Consider the following 23,373-nt stretch of genomic DNA (forward strand, 5'->3'; position numbering starts at 1 on the left):
TGAAAGTGGCACACACAAAGATTCCCTGCATCATTAATAAAACATCAATTTTGTAAGTATATCCATACTAATTACATAAGATTTCATTTACATTAGCTATTTCTATTTATTGTTGTATTACTGGGGCAGAATCTCATGTTGTCCTGCTCACCGCTCTATTGTCCTGTGACAGATTCAAAACTGTGCTTCCAGGTCTGTAGGTACTGCTGAATAAACAAATGATCACTGTAAAAAATTAAAATGCTATGTATTTCTAATAATATTAGGAGCCTTCATATTCCTCACACAGGAAAAACTGAGCCTGGATACATTAGAGCCTTGGCGTATGAGAATGAAGGGGCTGACAGATGGGAAACATGCAGCGAATAGTGCAGCCATGTTCACAAGCAACAAACTGGGATTATCAAAAAGAGCAATACAAACCTGAAAGATGGCAGAGAGAGTGTAAAAGGATGCAAAGGTGCTCACCAGTAAAAGGATGGTTTGTGTAGCTCTGGACTCAGGGGAGGACCTGGGGGAGAGGCTGGTCCTGTGGATGTGTTGGACCCGCTGCTTGTGCCTGTACAGGATGGAAACCATGGAGCCGCTGGCCCAGAGCATGAGCCCCAAACACAGAGCATCAGGGAATGATAACAATGCAGCATAGAGTGAGTCTGCACTTCTGTCATGATATTCAGTAGAACAGTATCCTTGTGGGAAACTGAGTCTTCCATGTTGCCTGAGGCATATCTGGGGTGGTGGCTTAGAGCGCTGAGCTGCAGGCCTGCATAGAATGCCATGCAGGCCCACCCTGTAAAGATGTGTGTCTTGTGACTACCATTGTCTTAAACCTAGATTGTACGCACCCGATGTAAACATAGCTCTCTGGTGGGCTCTCCCCCACCTGAGCACCTTTAGCATATACACCTGATCTTCTGAAATAAATAGCTGGAGCAAGGCTGCATTGTCATCCACTTAGCACGAGATGCAAGTGGGCCCCCCGCTCCCTTAATTCTTAGCTTTGTGTCCGTGTCTCATTCCTGCGTCACCCTGTCAGCAATAAGTGGCGCCCAACGTGGGGCATTAAGAACCGGACCTGGTTCCTGACAGAAGAATCGCTTGAACGACTGAGGTACAGCAACACTGGAACTCGGGTGGAGGTGACGGCCGTCTTTTGTATGCGTTCCTTGTAGAACAACCCTGAGCATTATAAGCAGGGTAATGGGTAATGTTGAAGGACACAATAAACATGTTTCCTATATTTCCCTCTTACAGCAGCTGCTGCGGGCCAGCGGTGTCAAGGTGGGGGAGTCACAAATCTTAGAATTGCTACAGGTTATTGAAAAATACTGCTCTTGGTTCCCTACCCTTGGCTCCCTTGAACTGCATGACTGGGAGCGGGTAGGTAAGGAATTGAAACAAAAACATATGCAAGGAGCTGATTTACCTGTTACTATTTGGTCTACATGGTCTTTAATTAAGTCTGTTCTTGAAATTTTAAAAACTGATGATGAGGAAGAATATGAGTCTGATGACAAAACTGATCCCAATCCTCTTTTTAATGATGATAAGGGTAAAAAAGATCCAGTATTTTATTCTTGTCAATGCCCCAAACCTCCTTCCGCGCCTTGCTGGGAGGAACGGCCCCCGCCTCCTCGGCCGCCCCTTCCTGCACGTAGCTGTACCCCGGCAGCTAAACCTGCCCGCCTCTCTGGCATGCAGCAGGGTCTGGCAGAAGCCAGGCGGCAAGGAGTTTTAGAGGCCATGTGTTGTCCTGTTGCCTTCCCTGTTACGGTTCGTGAGGAAGTGCCTCCTGGACGAGATGCTAATTATCCTGATGGAGTTTATACTTACTTCCATGAGCATGTCCCATTTGCAGTTCTTAAAGAATTGAAAAAAGCTGTACAAACGTATGGGGTTCATTCCCCTTTTTCAGCTGGCATATTGCAAAGTTTAGCTGAAGGTTCTCGTCTAATTCCCATAGATTGGACCACATTAGCCCGTACAGTCCTTAGCCCAGGAGAATATCTACAATTTAGGATTTGGTGGACTGAGCATGCAGAACGACAGGCTGCACATAATCGACAACAGAAAGTAAATATAAATTTAGATCAATTACTGGGCCACGGAGCTTATTCCACTGTTGAAAATCAGTCTGTTTATAATGATCAGGCAATCGAGCAGATTCGCCGTTGTTGTTTGCAAGCTTGGAACAAAATTGAAGCTAAGGGTAAAGCTGCACAATCCTTTCAAAAGGTTTTACAAGGGCCAAAAGAATCGTATCCAGATTTCATAGCCCGGCTCCAAGAAGCAATACACCGGCAGATTACTAGTTCAGAGGCTGCCGATACTATTTTGCAGCTACTAGCTAAGAAAATGCTAATAAAGATTGTCAACGAGCCATTGCCCCATTTAAAGGTAAAGCTGATCTTACTGGCTATATTCGTTTATGCCAAGATATTGGGACTGAAGGTTATAAAGCAGAAATGATGGCTCAAGCCACGGCTAATTTAAGAGTTGGCTCTCGTTTCCCAGGAAAATGCTTTTCCTGTGGAAAAGTGGGTCATACCAGAAAAGAATGCGGTCACTTTAAAAATAAATCTCCAGAAAAGCAGTCTGGTATGTGCCCAAAATGCCAAAAAGGTCTACACTGGGCTAACCAGTGCCGATCTGCTTTTCGTAAGATCCTTTCGGGATCTTTCCTTTCGGGAAACGGCAATCGGGGCGGGCTCCCAGCCCCTCACAGAAAGGGAGCGCAGCAGTAGACCTCGCTACCAATGCTGAGGTATGTCTTCTCCCCAATAATCCTGTTAAGGTCCCCACTGGCTATTATGGCCCCTTACCTAAAGGGACGGTGGGTCTTTTGCTTGGACGCAGTTCTCTCAATCTTAAGGGTGTTCGTGTACACACTGGAGTCATTGACTCTAACTATACTGGGGAAATTCAGGTGGTCATGTCTTCTTCTATTCCATGGACTGCCCATAAAGGTGAAAAAATTGCTCAACTCTTATTATTACCTTACGTACCTGTTGGTTCTTCCTCAAAAAATTGGGAAAATGGAAGTTTGGGTAGCACAGGAAAGGCAGGAATTTTTCTCACAGAGGCTCTGCAGGAGCCACGCCCTATGTGTACTCTTACAATTCACGGGCATAGCTTTACTGGGCTTATAGATACAGGTGCAGATGTCTCTATTATTAGTCAATAACATTGGCCCTGACATTGGCCTTTGCAAAAGGCACGAATTACTGTTGTAGGCCTAGGCTCCCCTCAGGGACTTATGCAAAGTGTTTGTATTTTGCCTTGCCTTGGCCCTGAGGGACAGAAGGCCACTTTACAACCTTATGTGGCTGCTCTGCCTCTTAATCTTTGGGGCAGAGACCTACTTGACCAATGGGGTGCTACTGTACATATCCCTCCTCCTAGTGGAGTGTACAGTATTCAGAGCCACAACATGATGGCAAATATGGGGTCTGCCCCTAGCTGTGAGCTTGGCGTACGTTTGCAAGGTACCCCTTCACCCACACAAGTCTCACCAAAATGTGACCAATTTGGTTTAGGATATAAACCTTTTTAGTGGCAGCCGCTGTTCATTTGCCCCCCCAACCTGTCCCATTAGTATGGACTACAACAAAACCAGTATGGGTAGAGCAGTGGCCGCTTACAAAAGAAAAATTAGAGGCTTTACATGAATTGGTTCAAGAACAATTGTCCTTGCAGCATATCGAAGAGTCTTTTAGTCCTTGGAATTCTCCTGTGTTCCCGATAAAGAAAAAATCAGGAAAATGGAGAATGTTAACCGACCTAAGAGGTGTTAATGCTGTCATTCAGCCCATGGGACCTTTACAACCTGGGCTCCCCAATCCTAGCATGATTCCTGAAAACTGGGCTTTAGTGGTCATTGATATTAAAGACCGTTTCTTTTCCATCCCTTTAGCTGATCAAGACAAGGAAAAATTTGCTTTTACTATTTTGTGCCTTAACAATAAAACCCCTTCTAAATGATATCAGTGGAAAGTTTTACCACAAGGTATGCTAAATAGTCCTACAGTATGTCAATATTATGTCCACCGTGCTTTACAGCCTGTCTATTTAAATTTTCCTAAAGCTTATATAATCCATTATATGGATGATATTTTGTGCTCTGCACCTCAGGAGACTGAAGTAGAAGCTTTGTTCTATGCTGTTCGAAAAGCTTTACAGAATGTAGGATTGCATATTGCTGCTGACAAAGTGCAACATACTTTACCTGTACAGTATTTGGGTTCTAGTATCAATAGACTTACAATTCAACCCTCAAAAGTACAACTCCGCAGAGATGCTGTTACCACCTTAAATGATTTACAAAAACTACTAGGGGATATTAATTGGCTTCGCCCCAAAGTAGGCATAGCTAACTATGAGCTCTCCAACCTATTTTCTCTCCTTTGTGGAGATTCTAAATTAAACAGCCCTAGATCTTTAACTTCAGCTGCAGAGAAGGAATTACAATTAGTGGAAGCTAAAGTTCAACAAGCTCAGATATCCCCTGTTGATCCTACACAACCTTTATCTCTACTTATCTTTTCCACTCCCAAATACCCCACAGGCTTGCTTTTGCAAAATGATAAGCTTGTAGAATGGATCTTCTTGCCCAATTCTTCTGTAAAATCCATTTCCCCTTATCTAGATCTCTTAGCTACTTTAGTTGCTCAAGCCAGAAAAAAGGCAAAACAACTCAATGGTTTTGACCTTTGTTTAATTCTGCTCCCTATAACTGCTAAAGAACTCTCAGTTATTTTGCAACAACATCTAGCCTGGCAAATTGCTCTAGCTGACTATGTTGGCCAGGTGGATAATCATTATCCAAAAAATGATCTTTTCCAGTTCATTCGACGTACGCAATGGATACTGCCTAAGTATACTTCTTGTGAGCCTTTAATCAATGCACCCATTGTTTTTACCGATGGGTCATCTAAAGGTCGAGCTGCCTATACTGGCCCTAAGTCCAAAGTTTTAGATCTTCCTCATTTCTCTGCCCAGCAAGCTGAACTGGCTGCTGTAATAGCCGTCTTAACAGATTTTTCTGAGGCTGTTAATATTTTATCTGATTCTGCCTATGTTGTTCATGTAGTTAGTAAAATTGAAACAGCATCCATTAAGCAACAGTTGCCTCCTTGTTTATTTAACCTTTTTTCTTGAGCTACAATCAGCTATTCGTGCTCGTGTATCTCCTTTTTATATTACCCATGTTCGTTCCCATACCAACCTCCCAGGCCCTTTAGCAGCTGGCAATGCTGCTGCGGATAAATTATTACTGCTTGTTATTTCAGAAGCTTCTCATTTTCACTCGCTTACTCATCTTAATGTGTAAGGACTCATGACTCGATTTTCCCTTACTAGAAAACAAGCTAAAGATATTGTTTCTTCTTGTCCTAATTGTCAACTACTTACTGCTCCACCTTTGCAGGATCCTGGTGTTAACCCTCGTGGTCTAGCCCCTAATGATTTATGGCAAATGGATGTTACTCATATCCCTTCCTTTGGCCGTTTAGCCACAGTTCATGTCAGCATTGACACGTACTCTGGCTTTCTTTGGGCCACAGCACAAACCGGTGAAACATTTCGACATGTTCGTACTCACCTTTTTGCCTGTTTTTCCTCTATGGGCTTGCCCCGTGCTTTAAAAACTGATAATGGCCCAGCCTATACATCTACAAAATTTACTACTTTTACTACGACTTGGGGCATTCATCATACCACTGGTATTCCTTATAATCCTCAAGGACAAGCTATTGTTGAGCGTGCCCATCATACTTTAAAAACTATGTTAACAAAACAAAAAGGGGGAGATGATGGAACTCCCCATGAATGATTATCAAAAGCTTTATTTACTTTAAATTTTCTAAATTTTTATGAAAAACTGGGTGGCACTGCCACAGAACGACATTTTCCAGCTGAAAAAACAACACTGAAACATTATTTCCATAAAGCACCTCCTATATGGTGGAAGGACATGCTAACTAATGAATGGACAATGGGTAGTTTATTAACATGGGGAAGAGGTTATGCTTGTGTCTCCCCAGGTGACGGGCGAGCACCACTTTGGATACTGGCCCGACAACTGAAGCCGTACCATGAACCCAGCAAAGAAAAGAAAATTCCTGTGGGACACTGAGCCACCAGTGATGCAGTTCCAGGGTCTGACACTGAAGACAACAGTGATCGGGCCAATACCCCGAACCAGGGAAGCCCGACATCCAACTTGGGGGCAGATAGAGAAATTATATCTCCAGCATGTGCTCATTCTGAAAATTATACCTATTGGGCTTATATTCCTAACCCCCCATTGCTGCAACAAGGCAACAGTTCGTTCAGTTTTCCCTCCTCCTTATTTTGGCTGCCTGGGTCCAAACCATTGTTGGGCATGGAGGCCACGTGTCGGAAATAAAGCGGTGCCTGTAAGGGAATAAACGCTCTCTCAGTTCTGGAGGAGAAAAGAATTTATTTACAATCTTGCAAGATGGGGCGTCCAGCCAAACACGCGGGAGGCTGGCGCGCCAGAGGAAGAGAATGGCGATGTTTAAATCCCCTACTCCTAATTCGCAAGTCCCTCCCCTGTTTCCCCATTGACTGGGTACTACAGAGGTTACAGCCTATCCGAGAACACTAACTAATTCATCTTTTGAGATTTTAATTTGTACAGCCAATCCCAGAGAGCCAACTAGCTCATTATTGAGATTTTGAACTGATTAGCCAATGCCCCCCCAAATTTTTATTTTTTGCTGTGAGTTCCCGCCTCTGATACTACCTCATGTCTCTTTACATCAGGCAGATTCTCTCTTCTCTTTGTCTGGGGCTTGTTTAAACTGGTTTTGCCTCCATTTCCCTTATTCCATGCTGTCTCTATGTGAAAACGAAACTTATTCCTTTCTTACAGATTCCCTCCTCTTTCTTTTTTAAACACTTTTAGTTTTCACATTTTAGATTCTCAAATTTGCTAAGGGCTTTTTCACATTCCTCATCATACGGATCTTTCTTATTTTTGATTCTAGTGGTTTTGATGGGTTTTTGAACTAGCCTTTGAGCACACAGGATTATGTAGCACCCAGCTGTTATAAACATTTTGGCTGGAATGATAAGGAAAATTAAAATAGATGTTGCAATTCCTTTCCATTTCTCGAACCAATTTTCCAACCATTCTATGAGTGGGTTGTTAATGCTAGAATTCTTTTCTAGTTTCTGAAATAAGGCTGTTAAGCCTTGTAGGGCTTTGGTGATAGTTCCATTAGGCGCGGTATTATAGGGGATGAATGTGCGACAATTTCCCCCAACTATAGCACAGATGCCTCCTTTTTCAGCTAGCATCATGTCTAGGGCCATTCTGTTTTCCCATGCCATTCGGCTAGTGGCATCTAACTGTTCTGCTATTTCTTTAATGACATCCCTGGTATAGTTGATAAATTTTAGCTGATGATTGACATTTTTATTGATGGTGACCCACCAGAATAAGGACGATTTAAATTCTGCAGCTACTTGATTTTTAGCTTTAAACTCATTAGGAACTTTCTGGGGAACCCCTATACTATCTACAAACATTTTTTTATTGAAGGAACTAGGTACACTTTGTACATTTTTCTTTTCTCCTTTGCCTTGGGTTGGTACTTTTTTATTACTTTCAAATGCCAGGGTAAATGAGATAGCCAATTGAACCAGAGCACAGGTTCCTCCCCACCTTTCAGGTAGTGTTGGCCAGAGGATGCCCTTCCCACAGTACCACCAGAGGTCTGCTCGGGGTATAGTTAGGCTGGAGAAGTTGCCAGTACTATCCTTGCTCACATTCCACACCTGTGTACACAGAGCCATGGTACCAAGATCCTGGAGCCCTTCTTCCCATCTGGAGAGACAGGCAGAGTGGTTTCCGGGACCGAGGTGAGACGCTGGTATGGCTTTGACACTTCCCTTCTGGACTGGAGGGAAAAGGGAGGACAACGTACTACAACTTTCACCAGGAGTAGCATTTTGAAAGAGGAGTGTTATACATTTAAACTCCCTTTCATGCTTTTTCATCCCCAAGGGGAAGGGCATAATCTGAACAGTGGGTTGTTTGGTTGTACAAGCATAACAGTCACTTCTGTTTAGACTCTGGATGGTATGTTTGCCCGATTCTACCCAGGCATTTGTATTTCCATAACCTGTCTCTATTTCTGTGGTTTGCTTTAAGTCTTTGGTCTTAAGTGTTCTAATGACCTTGGGGTCAATTTGAACTGGAGAGTTAAATTCCAGCCAAGTTTCCCTTAATGGTTTTTCCTCCAACCTGGGTAAGACCCATCCCTCATACTGTGTGGTCCACCAAGCAGTGTCCCAAGAATAACAGGGGTTAGGTGTCTCATAAGTTATACTCTCAAATGTTCGCCCCCCAACAATCTTGCTTTCTATTTGAACAGTCTGCTTACATAAATGCTTATATTCCTCACTCAGTTGTTGCTGACGTTTTAGATTTTTACAGCTCATTACTTGACAAACATCAAATTGTACAGTTTGAGACTTTAAGCCTTTGACTACACTTATAACCAGCTTAGCAGAACCTGTTACTCCTTGAATATAGAACATTATGATCAGTATAAGCAATTTCATCATTAAGCTATACACAGAGCACAATGCAAACATAGGGTTTAATTCAGCCCTTCCTCCCTCCTAGTATGTTCTTTCAACTGTTGCCTATTTAAAGTGATCCTTAGGGGATCTGAGGTAGGAGTCACTTTCCAGGATTCAGGTTGAGTTGCTGGATACTTATCGTCTGGTTCAGGCACCGGTCCCTTCACTCGTGTGTAATGAGTCCAGCCTCTTTCTGCCGTTCGGACTGCCGTCTCAGTTGTCAGCAAGACCTGATAGGGTCCTTCCCAGATCGGTTGAAGTTTGGATTCTTTCCACGACCGGATCAGAACCCAGCTGCCAGGCTGATGTCGATGGGCAGCAAATTCAAGAGGCGGGGTCTGAGCCAGCAGTCCACAGTGCCTGAGAGATGATAAAGTAGAAGACAAGGCCAGTATATAATTCTTAAGAAAAAGATCTTTTGTGTCTAGGGAGGGGAGCTCTCCAGTCCACCTGGGGAAAGGCAAACCAAAAAGCATTTCATAAGGGGAAATTCCCAGTTCTTTTCTAGGGGCAGTCCTGATTCTTAGTAGAGCTATAGGTAAGCACTTGATCCAAGGTAACTTTGTTTCCAAAACTAATTTAGAAAGATGTTTCTTTATGGTTTGATTCATTCTTTCCACTCTCCCAGAGGATGGTGGATGCCAGGGAGTGTGGAAGTCCCAAGTGACACCCAGGCTTCTCATGACATTCTGCAACACACAGGAGGTAAAGTGACTGCCATTATCAGAGTCTATATTTTCCACTAACCCATAACGGGGAATGATTTGTTCAAGGATAACTTTAGAAGTTCCCAATGCTGTAGCTGAGGATAGAGGGTAGGCTTCCACCCATCCAGTGAGGTGGTCGACAATTACCAAAATATATTTTAAACGACCGATTGGTGGCATTTCAGTATAATCAACTTGAATGCTCTGGAATGGTCTCAGGCCCGGCTCTCTTCCCCCTTGTACCTGTTTTCTTAAAACCTTTTTATTAATTTTTTTGACAAATTATGCACCGCTCACAGATTTGTTTAGCAACTGTATAAAGGCCTACACATCCAAATTGTCTAAGTACTACATCACACATGGCTTGTACCCCCCAATGACTCCCCTGGTGTAGGACTGCTAATATCTCCCTCATTATTTGTTTATTTAACATTTGTCTGCCATCTGGGAGAAACCATTTCCCCTGATCATTTAAGGTTGCTCCTAACTGTTTCAACTCTTTTACTTCTTTGGCAGAGAATGTAGGGACCCCAAATTCCTTAGGGATAGAGGGTATTAGGATCATTATTTTTAAAGGGGGGTAGAGAGAGGCCTCCTTAGCCTTTTCATCAGCCAACCTATTGCCTTTTGCCTCAAAAGTAGGTCCCTTCTGGTGTCCATTTATATGCACCACTGATATTTCTCTAGGTAAGAGTAGATTGGTTAATACTTGTTTCACCAATTCCCCATGAACCAGTTCTTTTCCTTTGCTATTGATTAATCCCCTTTCTTCCCAGATCTTTCCAAAGGTGTGGACTACCCCAAAGGCATACTTAGAGTCAGTGTATATTGTACCATCCTTTCCTTCTAATAATTTGAGGGCTTGATTTAGTGCATACAATTCACAAGTTTGAGCTGACCACTTATTGGGCAATCGGCTAGCTTCTTTTACTTCACAAGTTATCCCATCCACAACTGCATAGCCATTGTGCCTTTCTCCTTCTAGGACTTTGGAGGATCCATCTATGAACAGTCTTTCCCCCGAGTGCAGGGGAAGATCCCTTAGGTCAGGTCGGACTCGAGTTTGGTATTCAATTAGGTCTAAACAGTCATGCTCAGGGGTCTCTACTTGCTCAGGCCCCTTCCAGAGGAAGGAGGCCGGGTTTAGGCTATGATCTGTTGTTAAGACCAAATCATCTTTTTCCATTAGGATTGCTTCATATTTTAAGATTCGAGAATCAGTTAACCATTTCCCTGCCCTTTGAGACAGAATAGTTCTCACTTGATGAGGAGTACTAACTACTAATGCCCCTCCAAAGGTTAATTTCCTGCTTTCTTCTACTAAAAGGGCAGTTGCTGCAATGGCTTGAACACACCCAGGCCACCCCCTAGAGACTGGATCTAAAACCTTCGAAAGGAAAGCCACCGGCCTTCTTTGGCCTCCCCAGATTTGGGTTAGGACCCCCAAAGCTGTTCCCTTATCTACTGTAACAAACAGGTGAAAGGGTTTTTCGAGGGAAGGAAGTGCTAGAACAGGAGCTTGCACCAGTGCCTGCTTGAGTTCATTTAATGCCTTTATTTCCACTTCCTCCCATTCTATCTTGTCAGGCTCTTCCTCTAGTAATTTTTGGTATAGCTCTTTAGTTCGAGATGCAAAAGAATCTATCCACAATCTACAGTACCCTACCAATCCCAGGAATTTTCTTAGCTCTCTTTTTGTTTGAGGAAGAGGCAACTCTACTATGGCCTGGATTCTTTCTGGATGGATTTTTCTTTTTCCTTCACTTATGAGGTGGCCTAGGTACTTAACTTCCCTTGCTACAAATTGCAGTTTACTTTTAGATACCCTTAATCCTTGTTCCCCTAAAAAGTTCAGTAGATTTTTCGTAGCTTGAGCCACCACTTGCCTTTCTTTACCTGATATTAATAGATCATCTACATATTGCAGAAGGGTGATTTCAGGTGGGACTGGAAATTTTTCCAGTACCCTCTCTAACTCTTGCCCAAAGAGATTGGGGGACTCCGTGAAACCCTGAGGTAAGACCGTCCATCTGTATTGCTGCTTTCGCCCATTGAAGGGACCTTCCCACTCAAAGGCAAACAGGTCTCTACTTTCTGGATCAAGGGGACAGGCCCAGAAGGCATCCTTTAAATCTACTACACTAAACCACTTATGATGGAAGGGAATTTTACTCAGGAGAGTGTAAGGATTAGGAACTACAGGGTGTCGAACCTGGACAATTTTATTAATGGCCCTTAGATCCTGCACCATTCTCCAGCTACCATCTGGTTTCTGAATGGGGAGAATGGGAGTATTAAAAGAGGACATACAGGTTTCCAAGAGTCCATCCCGAAGGAGACCCTCAATGATGGGTTGGAGTCCCTGTCTTCCTTTAAGAGGAATAGGATATTGTTTCTGGCACACGACCTCCCCTTCCTTTTTTAACTTGATTTTAATTGGGGGAATTTGCAACCCTCCCCTGTTTCCTTCTTTTACCCATACCTCCTCCTTAATGTCTCTTTCATCTTCTTCAGTGAGCAGGGCCAAAACCTCAATCCGTCCATTCCTTACCTCTAAATCCAGTCCCATAGGTATTATTAGGTCTCTTCCTAATAAATTACTCCCAGCTTCTGGGATGTGCAACAAGGGAGCTATGATTTGATTATTTTCCCAACAAATGTTAGTAGGTTCAAGAATGGGAACTTTAAATCCCTCCCCTTTTACCCCTGTGACGGTGAGGGAACTGCCAGAGAGCCTGGCCCCCTTTGGAAGATGATTTACAGAGGAGCAAGCTGCTCCAGTGTCTACCAAGAATGTAATTTCCTCTTGATATGGGCCCACCTTTAAATTTACTAAAGGCTCCCGGTGGGCTTCTGAGATGAGGAGCCTCTGACTCTCCTAGTCTTCAAAATTCATTAGCGGTATAACTCGACCCTCCTTCTGTAAGTCTGGGCACTCCCTTTTGAAATGGCCAGGCTTTTCACAATGATAACACCCTGCAGAGTTCTGCATTTTCCTTGCTCCTTTTTTTAAATCAGCCCAGCCCCCTCCCCTATCTCGCCTCTGTCTGCATCCCCCATTTCCTGTTTCTAATCTTTTCTTGACCAAGTGGTCAACAGTGGCTATCATGACTTTAGCCTGCTGCTTTTGTTTTTCGTCCCGGACGAGCCCCCAAGTTGTCAGAAATAAAGCGGTGCCTGTAAGGGAATAAACGCTCTCTCAGTTCTGGAGGAGAAAAGAATTTATTTACAATCTTGCAAGATGGGGCGTCCAGCCAAACACGCGGGAGGCTGGCGCGCCAGAGGAAGAGAATGGCGATGTTTAAATCCCCTACTCCTAATTCGCAAGTCCCTCCCCTGTTTCCCCATTGACTGGGTACTACAGAGGTTACAGCCTATCCGAGAACACTAACTAATTCATCTTTTGAGATTTTAATTTGTACAGCCAATCCCAGAGAGCCAACTAGCTCATTATTGAGATTTTGAACTGATTAGCCAATGCCCCCCCAAATTTTTATTTTTTGCTGTGAGTTCCCGCCTCTGATACTACCTCATGTCTCTTTACATCAGGCAGATTCTCTCTTCTCTTTGTCTGGGGCTTGTTTAAACTGGTTTTGCCTCCATTTCCCTTATTCCATGCTGTCTCTATGTGAAAACGAAACTTATTCCTTTCTTACACACGGGGCATAGGCTGCCAAGGAGACAAAACTAACCCTCTTGGGGGGCATTGCCCCTCCCTTACATCACCCTGTATGGCCCCGGAGGATGGCTGGTTAGCCAGAGACAGGTAAGATTCTTCAGGGAAGGAACAACGTAAGACAGGCACAGTCGCAGAGGGGCCATCAGGAGAAAACTTGGGGGCCAACAGAGGTGGGGCACAGAGCCTCACCCCCCCAGCTTTGTGAGGGTCTGAACCCTCACCCCTTTTTAAGGGAGGTCTCCTGGCCCCGTGGCTACTTTGTTTCCCACGCCCGGCTCAGATCGGAGCCCCAGTGGCAGACAGAGATCTAACCAGCGGCTAAAATAAAAAGGGGGATATGTGGGGAACTGAGTCTTCCATGTTGCCTGAGGCATATCTGGGGTGGTGGCTTAGAACGCTGAGCTGCAGGCCTGCATAGAATGCCATGCAGGCCCACCCTGTAAAGATGTGTGTCTTGTGACTACCATTGTCTTAAACCTAGATTGTATGCACCTGATGTAAACATAAGTATTTGGTGGGCTCTCCCCCACCTGAGCACCTTTAGCATATACATCTGATCTTCTGAAATAAATAGCTGGAGCAAGGCTGCACTGTCATCCACTTAGCACGAGATGCAAGTGGGCCCCCTGCTCCCTTAATTCTTAGCTTTGTGTCCGTGTCTCATTCCTGCATCACCCTGTCAGCAATACTAAACTACCAGATAAACCAGTGGTACTTACTCAATCCAAGGGCACTGACTGGTTTTCACAGTTCTCTAAGCACACACACACAAATACACACACACATTTGCTTAATGAACACTAATTTCCTCTGTAAATAATTAAGAAACTTAAAATATGAGTTCAAATTAGTCCTTTGGTTTTTCCTACAAAAAATAAATCCACAATTTGATCCAGGCATACTGTCTAATGCCCCCAATATCCTAGTCAGGGATTAGAACCACAGTGTTGGACAAGCTCTAATTCATATGCAAACACACACACATAATTACCCATTTACACACAGATGCAAACACACTGGTGCATGTACACCCAGACATCCATAGCCACATTTTATAAGTGTATTTACACACATACACACATACACACTTTCCATAACAATCTCACACAGTTTCTTAGTTGTTGTCTCATCCCTAAAACATCAGCCACAATTATTCATTCCCAGCCATGTTAATGTGCCAAAACCCTGATCTTAAACCTTGGACATATAAAGCTTATTTTCATCATGACAAACCACACCTAATTATAATTAATGCCTAAGAGACACTCTCTGAGAACCTTCTTGTTGCTCAAATGTGGCCCCCTCTATAAAGCAAGTTCTGCAAATAAATTCATTACCAGGATCCCCCCAACACGGGATACGACTTCCAAGGACGACCCTGAATGGAGCAGATGGAGGTTAATACTAAATGTTGATCAGCAATACATTCTGTAAAAGATCTTGATAAAAAGGGGGAAATATTAACAGGAAAAAAAATAAGACACTATGGCTAGGAGGTTTAATATGGAGATGGGAGACCATTCAGGAAGATACTCTAATGCAGATCTCAGCCAGTTATCACAAACTGCCAAAATGAGTAAAACCACAAGCAGCAACATTTCTAGGAATTTTATGCACACCAGACACCAGAAGCCAACGACAAGATAAAGAACTAATAAGTGATCTAGGTTAAAGAGCTTTTGGAAAGCCTCAAATATCTACCAATCATAATTCTTAACAAATGGCTTGTGTTAACTTCCTCTTTTTAAATTTAAAACCCTTGTTTGAATATCTGAAACGGAACACAATTTGGATTTTTACCCGAATCTAAGCTCCCAAAATTGCAATTCTAAGACACCCAAATAAACACTTTCCTTGCCTTGCAACTCCGTCTGTACTATCTTGGTAGACACTAGAAATCAGCCATCGTTGTGGAAACACTCCTGTTTATTCCTTTACAGAGTGAATGTGACTCTGTCTCCTGCTGTCACCCACCCCACGGAATGTGGACGGCAGGTCACCTTGATCTCACACCTGTGGATTGTGAAGGTGGTCCTTAGACCTGGGACGGCTGCATCATCTCGGTCACACATTCTCTCTGTGGCTGTATAATTCACAGGACTTGCAAATATCTGCAAACCATATTACCACCAAAACTCTGTACCCACCTACCTCCCTCCAGCTTCCCTTTTTTGCTCACTTTTCTCACCCAGAGCATTCGCATCTCTCTCAGCCCCGCCCCGCCTGAGGAAGCCGAGAGGATTGGCCGGAAGAGCAGCCCTGAGCCTCAGGCCCTGTCTCAACCTCACTTCCGGCTTCAGTTGCGCATGCGTGGACGTGACCAGTGCACGCGTGGAGGTGAGCAGCCCTCCTCCATCAGACTCTTCAGCCCACGCTTCCCACAGCGCCTGCGCTGCCTAAAGGCGAGGCAGGTCCTCAGGTTCTGAGTTTGAAGGCTGGAGGGAGGGGTTGGGACAGGGATATGAAGTCAGTGGTCTTTGTTTACTTCTTCTTGAGGAGAGGAGTGTGACAAATGGCTGATAGTATTCACAGATTGTTAGGAACATTGGCAATAATCCCCTGGAGCCAAATATCTCTGGTTTACACTAGGCAATGTTGTATCTGTCTCAGTAGAGAGACTAACCCACAAATGTAGGTCAAGGTTTCACTGGAGAGTCAAATGTGCCCGGAGGGTGGCCAATCTCTAAACTCTCTCTTCTTCTACAGGGTGAGAGTCCAAACTAGATGAGGAGGAAATTCCAGGGAAACTAAGACCGAATCCAGAAACATCTGCAATGCTGAATCAGGTAAGATGTACCTTTCTGTAGCAAGGAGGATGAAGGGATGGGGTAACTCGGTCTCCCCTGGATGGGAAGCAGGGAGCTCACCTGAGTACCAAAGCTTCATTGCAACCTTAGCTCCTTGTGTGTCTGGGATGAACTAGGGGCAGTGGCTCACCAAAACTCTCACTTTATCCACTGAATGAGAGCACAGCTCAGATGAGGAGTTCTATAGGAAGATGAAAGTCCATTCCATGGGCAGGTACTGTGATATAACAGTTAGGATATTGCTTTGTTTGTCCTGAGGGTAATAGACAGGTGCTGAGTTAACTTGTTCAGGATATGGGCTGGTAGACCAAAACTCAGGGGCTAAGAGGTGCTTGAAGACTCATAGATCAGGAGCTTTTGTGGACCCTCCAGAGGGCACAGATTGGCTTACTCCCAGGGACTGAGGGGTCCAGAGCTGGAGAAAGGGATCAGCAGGGTCACCAAGAAGGTGCAGGGGAGATCCTGGGAGTGTGAGGTGCCTAGCCATGGCAGGCAGATCTGTCCCTCACTAGCTTCCTCTGCAAGGCCTTCTACTGGCACTTAGGACAGCTCGAAGTTGGGAAAGAAGAAATGAAAGGCTTCTGAAGCTGGCTGCAGCCCCAAGCATGAGAAGACCTGGGATGTCCCCTAGAGGATGCACATGGGCATGCCAAGCAGCCCTGATCCTCCCTAGGAGAACAACTGCTGACACTTCACTAAAGCCTCAAAACAGATCTGTGATCCAGGTCAGAGGCCATTTATAAGGGCATGACCTGGGTAAGGATGCAGCAGGTATATCTCCCATTGACTTGGGTGCATCAGTCTGGGCTCATCCAGCTCAGCACTCCTCCTACATCAAGGTCACTCAGGCAGCCTGGGTGTCATACAGAAGACTGGCTCTTCCTTACCTCACTTCCTGGTGCTCAAGACACAGTACAGGAGTGAGGAAATCCTGGGCCTTCTCCCAGAAGAGAGAGGGAGAGATTTGTCCCTTTCTGTTGGCTTCTTTGTCAGGGGCAGTGTCTTTCCTCCTGCTGATGGCCCTGGTTATTGGTTGCCCTGGCTTCTGGGCTGCGGTAAGTTCACCTTCCTGCTTTGCTGACTCTCCAGCCTGGATGGTGAGACCAGCTTCTAGCTGGGGATAATCTCAGTGTTGCCTCAACATTCGCTCTCAGGAAAACACCCGGGATAGATTCTGTCCCTTCACTAGAACTTGACTGACAGAAATGTACTGAAAATTATTATATGCTTTATAAAGAATAGTATCTTGAATTTAATGGACTGTAACATGTAAAAATTCTGCTAAGAGGGGTCTTTTTACTTTCATCGTATATGAGTGTGGTGGTGTGGAACTGTATGTATCCCAGAAAAATATGTTCTTAAATTAATCCATTCCTGTGTACAATCGTGTAAACCCATTGTAAGTAGGACATTTTGATGAGGCTACTTCAGTTAAAGTGTGACCCACTTCATTCGGGATAGGTCTTAATGCTATTACTGGAGTCCTTAAGAGAATGAAATGCAGAGAGAGTAAAAGCCACAGAAACAAGAAACTGAAATCAACAAAACCCAGAAAAGAAGGGAAAGACCAGCAGATTATACCATGTGCTTTGCCATATGGCAGAGGAGCCAAGGATCACCACAGCCAATCTTCAGGAATAAAGCATCCCCTCAATGACACCTTCATTTGGACATTTGCCCCCTTCAACCATAAGCAAGCAAATTCACATTCTTTTTGTCAACCCATTTCATGGTATTGCTTTGAGCAGCCAAGGATGCTAAAACAATGTGTGTGACTATTCTATTTCTATGTCATTTACTACCATTGGATGTACATTACATAACATGTCTTATTTAAGTATGATCTGTTGAGTTATTATTTACCTAAAATAAAATTCATACTTTTTTAGGTGAAAACTTGTATGAGTTTTGATAAATACATAGAATCATGTGACTACCAATACAAACTATGTATAGAGATTTTCAGTTCCCCCAAAATTTCCTTTGTGCCTCCTTGAAATGTAATACCTTCTCCCACCTCACTCCCGGGATGCACCAATCTGATTTCTGTCCCTATATCTTTGTTTTGCAAAATGTCATATAAATGCAATCATATAGTATATAACTTTTTGAAATTGATCTCAGCATGATATCTTTGATATCCTTGCATATAACAATAATTTGTTCCTTTTTATCGCTGAGTGTTATTCCGTTATATGAATGTACTACAGTTTGTTTATCTATCCATCCAGCATTTGGGTCATTTTAACCTTGGAGATTATGATATAATGTTATAAACATTCAATATGATTATGTCTTTATGGTATAAAGTTTTTGTTTTTATAGGTAAAGGTTTAAGATATACTAGAAATTATGTCATTTGTAAGTATTAAGGCTTGAATTAAATTTTTATTATACTCCTGAAATGAAGTCAGTGTTTTACAAAACTTCTGAGAAGGTACAAAAACAAAACTTTTGAGCGTTGCGGTCCCATTGATATATAACGAAACCTCTATATGTTCTTATGAGAGAATGCTGCATCTATAAACATCTGCCAAGACTAGAGAGTAGTGCCGTGGTGAATTAAGCTCTTAAGAACTGTGTGAATCCTTTGCCTGATCTCACTCCTAATGCAGTGATTGTGGCAGGCAGTGAAATCTTGGATTAATGAGGAGAAGACAGCAAAGAATATTTCCTTTGTTTCTTGTCCACTAGGAGAACTCAGCTGGGGGTGAGGAGTAATATAGACATATGGCCTGGGCGTATTAATTACTACTTGCATTGCCTACAGAAGAATTCAGAATACCAGGAAATTTATAATGGCCTTTAGAAATTTTATCTCATGAAGTGGACTGAAAAATGCAAAAGGGTTTAGTAACTAAGGAAAAACATCTTTCAAGTGTTAATAACTTTTATATAGATATATAAATTTTTAAATAGTTTCTAAGTGTTTTGCATTTTTATTATTAGAGAACTTGTAGATTTACAGAAAGATAATGCACAAAATACCGAGTTCCCATAAAAACACCATCTTTTTAATCATTTTGCACTACTGTGATAACTCTGTTACAATTGATATGAGAATATTATTATAATGTACAATTAGTTCATAGTTTATATTAGGGTAAATTTTTGTGTTGTACGTTCCTATGGTTTTTGTTTTAAATTTTTTTCTAGCAATGTACACACCACTAAAATTTTCCCTATTAACCACATTTACATATATAATTCAGTGATAACAGTTAATAATATTTAAGCTTGAAGAGCAGAGCAAAATATAGTTCTTATAATGATGTGGGTCCTTATCAATTCATAGTGCTTGATAAATACAGATCAGTGCAGATAAGCAAGGGGAGAAAGCTACACTCAACGTTGTGATACTTGATTAGAACTGGAAACATATATGTGAGCTCATATTTAGCTAAATAGGTACACACACACATACACACACACATTTAATTACCCTACCCCATTTCTTGAAGTACCATCATACATGATATTTGCATTCTATGGGACTGTCCTTACATTTCCATTCCCAGTTCAATTTGGGGAATATTTAATATCCCAGAGTAAAAGTCACACAGTCAAAGAAATTTCCACTATTTCCACATTATTTCAGGACTGTTTTATTATCACATGGACTCTGAACTTCTCCACTGCACCGTCATTAAAAAAATACAATTATTTAAGTACTTGCATGTAACTACATAAAACTTCAATGAGAATTTCTATTATTATTTACTCTTAAATATGAGACAGTCTCAGTCTGCTTGTTCGCTACTCCCTCTACACTAAGGCTCATTACTATGCTTACAATTCTGTGAAGGATGAGTGCATCGATGATTGTACATGGTACGATTAGATCAAGCAATTCATATTCTTCTGAAGATATGAAGGAATTGTGTATTCCTTCCTCAATAGGCATAGCAGAACCTTGATAGATGGGGGCCATAGCTTATGAAAATAAAGGGGCTGACTGTTGGGAACACAGTAATTAGAGCAGAGGTGTTCACTATCCACCAACTGTAGTTATTAAGCAGACCCAAGTAAACATAAAATGTTGCAGAGAGGGTATATAAAGATATAAAGGTGCTCACCAGGGCAAAGATTCTTTGGTTGGCTCTGGTTTCAGTGGAGGATCTGGAGGAGAGATTGTTCCTATGAATGTGTTGGACCTGCCGCTTATATCTTTATAGGGTGAAAACCATGAATCCACTGGCCCAGATCATGAGTCCCAAACAGAATACCTCATAGGAGGATATCAAAGCTATATACAATGAGCCTGTGACTCTGTTTGAAAGGGAGCAGAACAGTATCCCAAATCATTTTTCTTTGTGATATCGCTGTTCCTCCATTTGACTATCATATAAACAGGAAAAATTATATTTACCAGCATATGCAACATCCAGCACAGGATATTGGAGGGACCAATAAACTTTGTGGCATTTACTTTAAGCTCTTCCTGCCTGGAGTTCCTGGGCTGATGGTGATGGCTTGGAAGATACTCAAGAGACAGGTGGTGCCTATGGACAAGTTCCTGGCCATTCTATGAACATATTTAAAAAGTTTGCATCCAAAACCTCTTAGGAAATATTTCAACCCTCAAATGACCATTGTCTCTGGGATTCCTCTAGAGCGAATGACCAAGGAGTTGGCTGCAGTCATGTGCTTTAGAAAGAAATCCGTGGACCTTGGCCTGCATCCACTGTAGCTAAGGGAATATAATGGAATAAGAGTGAGATATTCCCCAGGATTCCAATGACCATCTGGAAGAGGAAGTTCATTCCCATTTGCAAATCCACAGAGGTCATGCTGTCATTTTTCCAGAGCTCAGGGCCTTACTTATAATTGTGCTTAAGAGTCTCCCCCAGAGAACCTCTTTTGTTGCTCAGATGTGGCCTCTCTCTCTAAGCCCACTCAGCAGGTAAACTCAGTGTCCTCCCCCCTATGTGGGACATGACTCTCAGGGGTGTTAATCTCCCTGGCAACATGGGACATGACTCCTGGGGATGAGCCTGGACCAGCAGCATGGGATTGAGAAAATCTTCTTGACCAAAGGGGGAAGAGAAATGAAACAAAGCTTCCATGGCTGAGAGATTTCAAATGGAGTTGAGAGGTCACTCTGGAAGGCATTCTTATGCATTATATAAATATCCCTTTTTAGTTTTTAGTGTATTGGAATAGCTGGAAGGAAACACCTGAAATTGTTGAACTGCAACCTGATAGCCTTGATTCTTGAAGATGATTGCATAACTATGTAGCTCACATGCTGTGACTGTGTGATTATGAAAAACTTGTGGCTCACACTCCCTTTATCCAGTTTATGGACAGATGAGCAGAAAAATGGGGCCAAAAACCTAAATGAAAAATAGGGTGGGATGGGGGGAATGGAATGCTTTGGGTGTTCTTTTATACTTTTATTTTTATTCTTATTTTTATTCTTTTTGGAGTAAGGAAAATGTTAAAAAATTGATTGGGGTGATGAATGCACAACTATATGAAAGTACTGTGAACAGTTGATCATACACTGTGGATGATTGTATAGTATGTGAATATATCTCAATAAAACTGAATTTAAAAAAAGATTCCCCAAGTTAGTCATGTTTTTTTATACAGCACTTACAATGGATGGGTCACTCTTAATAATGCTTTACATATTCTACCCAATTTGGATTAATATTCTATAAGTTAAGAACAATATTTTTCTCCTGTTAAAGACGAGGATAATTTAGCTACAGGTAGGTTAGTGTCTAATCTAAATAACAGTACTGTCAGGATTTGAACCTGGGGAGCCTAGTTGCAATCACATACTGCGTATTACTGTGCTATACTATCATAGCTACCTGTTTGTGTTCTTTAAATAATCCAAATATATATATACATGGTCATATCTTAATATCATTTCATGAGTTTGGTTGTGATAATATCCCATTTTTGGCTAAGAGAACAAGAGAACAATATCACTTATGAATGACAATACAGAGGTTTTGAATTATGGATGCACTTAATAATTTCCTATGGCAATTTCATTTATTGAATATGGGCAAATATTAGGACAGCAACAGAAAGATTCATTTCATTATTTGCCAGGAACAAAAGTACATTGCTGAAATATTGTATGAAGTCATGTTGTGCCCTGAAAACGAGACATGAAACATAAATAAGTAATAAAGTATTTTATGATAGAAACTAAGTTAAGCCTCAACAGACGTCATATAATGATCAGTTTGGTATTTTAGAAAAACTATCTGAAACTATAATTCATATGTGATTTGTGAAAGCTATTAAAATATGAGAAAAATATGGAAAATGGAATTTTCAGATATTAAATATTGTGTATTGAATACATTGATGAGTAGTGAGCCTAAGATTAGTATTGAAATGTTTGAAAACCCAAAAAGAATCTCATGAAGCATATGTGCTTTAAAACTGTGGAAAATTTTAATTTAATCTGCTGTATGAAACACTCAACTATAAAACTAACTTTTCCTTAAATTCAGGAAGGAAAATAGTCTCATGATGATAACAGACCACAGACATTTTCAACAGAGATATTTACTGCCTTAATTAAGCATGTTGCACCCAAATTACAGGAAAATAATTATATTTCATAAATTGCCACTCACTCACACTGTTTCTGCTGACAGTGAGATAATTCACATTTGCTCCATCATATTTATTATCACATGCACAGGGTTTTACCAAAATAACTATATTAATTCTGAAACGTGTATGTGATTTTTGCACACCATATGGAATAGTAGATTAATTTCCAAATTAGAATCTTTAAGCACCTTAACATTCAGATTTTGATGCCACTTAGATTAAATACCAAGAACCACCTTTAGTGAAGATTTCAGTGCATTCCATTAGCAGCAGTCAGCAGTTGGTCTAGCATCTGGACCTCCTCTCTCTCCATAAGCTGAACCCGTGCCTCAGGCATCTCTCCTCTGTCCTCTGTGGCTTTGGCAATGGATCCATTTCTACCCCAGAGACTCACTTTTCCAGACATGAACCTTTCCACGCACTCCTAATATGCCTCCTTCCCTTACAAACTCTGCCTCTGAGGCAAAATTCAAAATTTTCACCTGACTCTTTCCTGCTGCTAGGACGGTGGGCTCAGTGTGAAAGTCACAACAGCCAGAGCATGTGTGGGAGGGAGGCAGCCAGACCCCAAAATATGAGTTAGTGATTCTGTGACCTCACCTCCCCAGAGAACTGCAATTATCACTTCCCTGTAGCTGCAATGACAGTTCACACTTGGGGAACTAAGAATAGTTCTGAAGAGCTTTGACCCTATTCTCAAATCTAAGAAGCTTTTACAGGTTCATAATGAACATCTCCAAAGAGATCATTGGAGTGTTTGGGGTAAGCTGCTCATTTGCCACCACCTTTGAAGGCAGACATGGTCTCACATGGAAGTGGGGAGGAAATGCAGTTATCTGAGTAGTGAGGAACTGGTAGAGAGCAATTGTGTCTCTCTGGACTCTCTGCTTCCCCAGGAAGTTTTCTCTCCTAACTCCTGAGAATCGTCTTCATTTAATTAATGGACAGAGAAATGGAATCACACAAAGTACATGAGAAGAAT

At 42.2% G+C, this 23,373-nt stretch overlaps 1 pseudogene; it reads right to left on the bottom strand.

Moving 5' to 3' along the window:
- Positions 1–243: 243 nt before the first annotated feature.
- LOC119521880 lies at positions 244–20,596 on the bottom strand (annotated as a pseudogene).
- Positions 20,597–23,373: the final 2,777 nt, after the last annotated feature.

The sequence above is a fragment of the Choloepus didactylus genome, chromosome 27 (assembly GCF_015220235.1).
Source record: "Choloepus didactylus isolate mChoDid1 chromosome 27, mChoDid1.pri, whole genome shotgun sequence".
In the NCBI taxonomy this organism is placed as follows: Eukaryota; Metazoa; Chordata; class Mammalia; order Pilosa; family Megalonychidae; genus Choloepus; species Choloepus didactylus.